At 41.2% G+C, this 5,846-nt stretch overlaps 1 long non-coding RNA gene across 1 annotated transcript in view; it reads left to right on the forward strand.

Moving 5' to 3' along the window:
- Window positions 1-4,379, forward strand: part of LOC114062893 — a 7,256-nt gene extending 2,877 nt beyond the window's left edge. Inside the window, exons 2-3 of the long non-coding RNA XR_003572470.1 lie at window positions 711-814; window positions 4,128-4,379. This is a non-coding gene — a long non-coding RNA (uncharacterized LOC114062893). The remainder of the gene's footprint in view (window positions 1-710; window positions 815-4,127) is intronic.
- The last annotated feature ends 1,467 nt before the right edge of the window (window positions 4,380-5,846 follow it).

Genomic DNA, 5,846 nt, shown 5'->3' on the forward strand with positions numbered 1-5,846 from the left:
ACATAAAAGCAATTACCTGCTAATCAATCCATTGTCAGGGCCCACACATGGAACCAGGAGGCTTGGCCTCCCTTCCTCCTCCTCCACCTGCTGTCTGTGCCAGGTGAATTATTTGACTCTTCAAAGGATCACAAGCTGTCCTGGCCAGGACAAGATATTCAGGTCCATGATCTTAGTAGGCACCCAGATCTACCTTGGTAATAAGTAGAGATGTGCTGTACTGCTTTAATGCACATGGTGACTTACTGTTACTGCACTCACCGTTTGGTTGATTATCTTACTTGTCATTTCAGAAAAGTTTAAGCTGAACCAGGTAGGACAATACATAAGGTGTGCCTGCTTTGGGTTTTTTTGTGTGTGTGTTTTGTTTGGTTTGTTTTGGTTTTGTTGTTTCTTTGTTTGTTTGTGTTTTGGTTTTTGTTTGTTTGTTGGTTGGTTTGTGGTTTTGGTTTTGTTGGTTTTGGGTGGGTTTTTTTTGTTATTGTTGGAGGGGGGGGCTTGTTTGTTTTTTTTTTTTTTAATGATGCGATATCTGCATTCAGGTTCTCAAGTTTCCCAGAAAAGATATAATGCCAGCCAAAAGGAAAGTTGAACAAGTGCAAGGAAATTACTGTATGGATGATTAATATGAAATCTTAGCTCCAAATTTCTCTGCTTGCTTACATGTATTTTTTAATGCCTCTAACCACCATAGGCCTTTTGTTTGTCAGATGTTTCTGAGAACTAATGTATCATGAAGGATTTTCAAGGATTTTCAAACTGCAGCAGATTTCTTAACCACTGACTCTGAATTTCCTTAAATGGGCTTCTCAAAGTGAGAGGAAATAAAAAACTCTGGTGCAAAAAAAAAGAAATAAAAGGTAGGAGAGACAGGAAAACTAGGTGCCATACTAAAACAGTTGAAAACAAGAAATTCTAATAAAGTCAATAATGTGAAAAAAAACCCACAAACCAAAACTACCCGTGCTTGATTTTTTGATCAGAAGATAAAAATGTGTAAAAAAATCAGATTTGTTTGACAACAAAAATACCAGAGCTCTATAGCAAGTAAGGTAAACTAAGTAAAAGGAAACAGATTCAGAAAGCCTGAAAGCAAAGGCCTCCACTGGGGTGGCCTAGAGAAGGCAGGTGGGAAAAAAGGGACCAGACAAGCAGCAGACAGGGAGGAATGCAAAGGATGCAGAGGGGTTGCCTGCAGGGCACTGAGGAGCTCAGGATGGCATCCTCCCTCCACCCCCAAGGGAACGAGACTCGTTTTCCCTCCCCACCACAGTTCCTCACCACGTATAAGGGGGAAAGCTGCAAAGCAGCTAAAGGTACAAGGCTGCAAGTGGAAGTTGCCAGTGTTGCATCTATAAGTCTTCTTGGAAAATGAAATGTCAAAAATATTCCAGGCTTTTAGGAGGACATAGAAAGACGAAAAACATTTTAAGGGTTCAAGTGACTTGCTCAGTAATCGAAATAGGACTGTAAGGAGTTCTGAAAATTATTTGCAGTGTACTCAGGCACACAGAAATTGTAATAAATGTTGCTCTTTGAGTCCCACCATCTATGTAACGTGATTTGTGAGGTCTGAACACAATAAGAGGGGATGAAGGTATTTCAGTCTCTGAGATGTCCTCAGATCTGCATTTTGGCTTTCGGTGCTTGAACTGCAAAGCCTGTTTAGAGAAAATGATATGCAGGGAGTGTATCGAATGGACGACCGTGCTAAACCTCTTCCTTTTCAGCAGGTCGGGGTTTATTTCCCATCAGGTTTGCATTAATGACCCACTGACCTACTTTCCTGATCCACCTGGCAGAACTCTGCATCCCTGAAATCTGAGACTTTGTCTGCTTCACAGATTTGTTTTGGTTAGGTTTTGTGACAGAAACCATTAGGAGAGTGACACTGCAGATAAAAATGAAATGTGCTCTGCTCTTTGGTATCGCAAGTGTATTTTTATTTAATTGTGTAAGTGTTATCCATCATGATAGAATCGTCTGTTCCTTTTTTTTTTTTTATGGCTCTGTGTTTTATAAGGTTTTCTTCTCCCTCCCTCATATTACAAAGAAAAATGAGCTGTGTATGTTTATCAGATGATTTCTAGCCATTGCTGCTTCTTCGCCTGCTGCAGAGCAAGAGCAAAGGGAAAAGGCAGGCATAATGGATCAGTGAGGAAAAGACATCTTCTGCCTGTCTTAAATCATCTACTTTATAGAGAAGCTTAAATTGCTAGAAATAAAAAAAGCTCCTTGGCAGCTCAACAACCGCATATAAAACAAATCATATTTTTCCATGAATCGTAAATGTCACCAGCTCAGATAACATTTATGCTTTCATAGAAATAGGAACTTAATTTTCCCCAGTTATAATATTAACTTACTTTGGTGAATCAGATCACCTACATTAAAACAGAAGCAGCCGGTGACTCAGAACAATGATACGTTTAAAGATCAAGCACAGCATTTGCAAGTATGAAGCTGCACGCAGATGGAACTGCTTCTTTGAACCACCGGATAAAGACTGATCTGTTAAAATCTTGCTAAAAATGGGCACCAAATGCTTGTTGTCAGACGTGACTGACAGTCCTTGTCCGAAGCCGAAATGAAGCTTGGTTTGCCTATTCATTCAGAGGGTGCTCAGTGACAGCACAAGAGAGAAGGAGGGCTGCAATGGGCTGTGATGTGACAAGCTGATTGCAATTGCTTTGCTGTCGTTCTCAAAATTCTTTTAGTTAGCAAAAAAACCAAGCAAACAGAAAATACCACTGTTACTGGAATACTTCGTTTAACGTGTCAACCTTTCTGGTTTGCTCCCTCTCCCTCTGGCTTGGTGCTTGTATGGCCCCTCAAGACCCTACCTACGCAAACCTGTCATGACCATAGAGAAAGCCAGCCTTGTACTTATAAATGCCGGCATCTTTATTGCAGTCTGTCAGAAGGGGAGTTAAGAAGGGAGTAAAAGGAAAGACTAGCCCAAGGCTACATAGAAAAATGTGCAGATTCAGTGCAGTGCCATGACCACAACCCTCGCATCCCCTCTTCTCCATGCATTTGTACTTCATTTGTTTAAGAGCTGGGGGACATTGATTAGAATATGCCCACAGTGTTTTGTAGGCAGAAGCAGTCTTGCTTTCCCTGTGGTCTAGAGCAGCCACATGTTTGGTGCAGTTCCAAGGAAGCTCAGAGCCCTCTCATGACTTGTTTGCCCCCTCCTATAGGCATATCCCTAGCATGAATATACCTTGTGGGGCAAAGACTGGCCTTACAATACTCAGTGAACTCATTTCCCATACCAAGAGCTCAAACAATTAATGTTACTTATCTCAGTCCTGGTAAGTAAGGGGCTAATAGTTGCATATAAGATAGGTATTAATTGATTATAATTTAATTTCTGCTTGACTCATCTCCACTTTAGAGTAAAGAGATGCTGCTGGTGACACTGCCAATCTTTTTCATGCAGTTATATATTTACTTTAAAGCAAAGGAGCTCAGAGAGTGACACAAATACTTTGAAAATGTGAGCTGCAAGCCTAACTCACACAAAAATATATGTGTGAATGATGACAGCAAATTCTGTGTGCCAGCAAAAGACTGGGTGATGGTAGTATTTCATAATTATACCTAAATAAAAGGTTCTGTGTTAGTTTAGGGGTTGTGGCATCTAATCTGCATTTTCATGAATTAGTGGTTTTCACCACATGACAGAAAGATTTTGATACATTAATGAAAGCAATGAAAAACATATCTCACTGTCAGATTACAAGCTGAAAAAAAAGTGATTATATTTTCTCACCATGTATATTCCAACCATTCCAACTACATACATATTCCATTTCATCCTAGCATCCCTTACTCATGAAAGCAAAATGAATCACAGGGTAGACTGTACAGCTATTTGATTCAGTCCCTGCAGATTGCATTGATTTTTGCAACACAATAAACATTATTTTCACCAGTATGTTTTGCTCAAAAGATGTTTATATTGCACTTATTAGACTTCAGAGCTGTTGAGTTAGGAGCTATCTTTTAAGGCAAGTCTGTAATGGTTTATTTTTATGTTTCTGATTTTAGAGGCTGTCTTGACATGTGACTGATTTAAGTCTTTTTTTAGGATGCCAACTTTGAATAAAACAATATTGCAGACATCCCTGAATTCAGTCATGGCTCTTCCAGAAACCCAAAGGCTCCAGAGTGCCCACAACTGACCTCAGAAATGTGGAGACACAAATGATGGCATGATGGCCCTATTTATTTATTTAACTGTGCAGCATTAGAACTCTGTGACCCAAGAAGCAGTCATCAAAGAAAGATATGGAATTGTTAAATGCCTGTGAGTTGACCCAGTTTGAGTGTTTATCTCTATTCAAGTGCCTTATGCTTTAAAAAAAAAATAAATTCAGTCTAATACAAATTTCAGGCATCTGAGATTCTTTTCAGCAATTTCTATTAGTTCCATCCATCTCAGTCTTCATTGCTTGCTTTCATGATCTTTGGGGTCAGTAATGGGTTGTTTTTCAACCTAAGTCTATGTTGAGCTAAATCCTCAAATACACACTGGCATACACACATTCACGATGTTCCTTCATGAGAAATAGAAAAGTACTTGAAAAGTAACAAATTTAAAGTTTGCACTTGGTTTAATGTTCTTTGAGCAACAGAAAAATATATTTGCAAAGAAATGAATATTTACTTTTCCAAATGGTAGCTCCATCCTGCACTCCTCTGAGGGGCTTAGTGCCCTCCTTTCACACTCCTCAAGTGGAAATGGGAGCATTCGTAGAATAGCTTTAGTTGGAAGGGACCCACAAGGATCATCAAAGTTCATTTCCTTGTCCTGCAAAGGACAAACCCAAGTATCATACCATGTATCTGAAAGTGTTGTCCAAATGCTTCTTGAACTCTTATCAGGCTTGGTGCTGTGACCACTTTCCTGGGGAGCCTGTTCCAGTGCCCAACCACCCTCTAGGTGAAGAACCTGTCTCTAATATCCAACCTAAACCTCCCCTGACACAACTTCAGCCCATTCCCTTGGGTTCTGCCACTGGTCACCACAGAGAAGAGATCAGTGCCTGCCCCTCTTCTTCCCCTCATGAGGAAGTTGTAACTGCATTTAGGTCTCCCCTCACTCTTCTCCAAGCTGAACTGACCAAGTGACCTGAGCTGTTCCTCATAAGACTTTCTCTCCAGAACCTTCACCATTTTTGTAGCACTCCTTTGGATCTTCTCTAATAGCTTTATGTCTTTCTTATATTGTAGCACCCAAAACTGCCACAATATTCAAGATGAGGTCACACCAGTGCAGAGCAGAGCAGGACAATCCCCTCCCTCGACTGGCTGGTGATGCTTTGCCTGATACCCCCCAGGACACGGTTGGCCTTCCTGGCTGCCAGGGCACTTGCCACTGACCAAGACTCCCACATCCCTTTCTGAGACACTACTTTCCAGCATCTCGCTCCCCAGACTGTATGAACATGCAGGAATGCCCCGTCCCAGGCACAGAATCTGGTATTTGTCTTTGATAAACTTCACATGATTGGTGATTGCCCAGCCCTCTAATTTATCAAGGTCTCTCTGCAGGACCCCTCTGCCTTCAAGGGTGTCAACAGCTCATCCCAATTTAGTATCACGGGCAAACCTAGTATCCCTTTAATTCCTGAGTCCAAATCATTTATGGAGATGCTGAAGAGCATTGGGCCGAAGATGGAACCCCACTAGTGACCACTCACCAGCCTGATGTTACCCCATTTACTATAATCCTTTGTACCGTCACATCACAGCCTGGCTTGTCATTTTGCAAAAGCAAGCCCCTGGGCCTCTCTCCTCCATGCCTTTTCTTTCCCATCTTCACCCAAAGAGCTATC

Source organism: Empidonax traillii, unplaced genomic scaffold, assembly GCF_003031625.1.
Source record: "Empidonax traillii isolate 1590-97213 ecotype Southwest subspecies unplaced genomic scaffold, ASM303162v1 scaffold443:size705114, whole genome shotgun sequence".
Classification (NCBI taxonomy): Eukaryota; Metazoa; Chordata; class Aves; order Passeriformes; family Tyrannidae; genus Empidonax; species Empidonax traillii.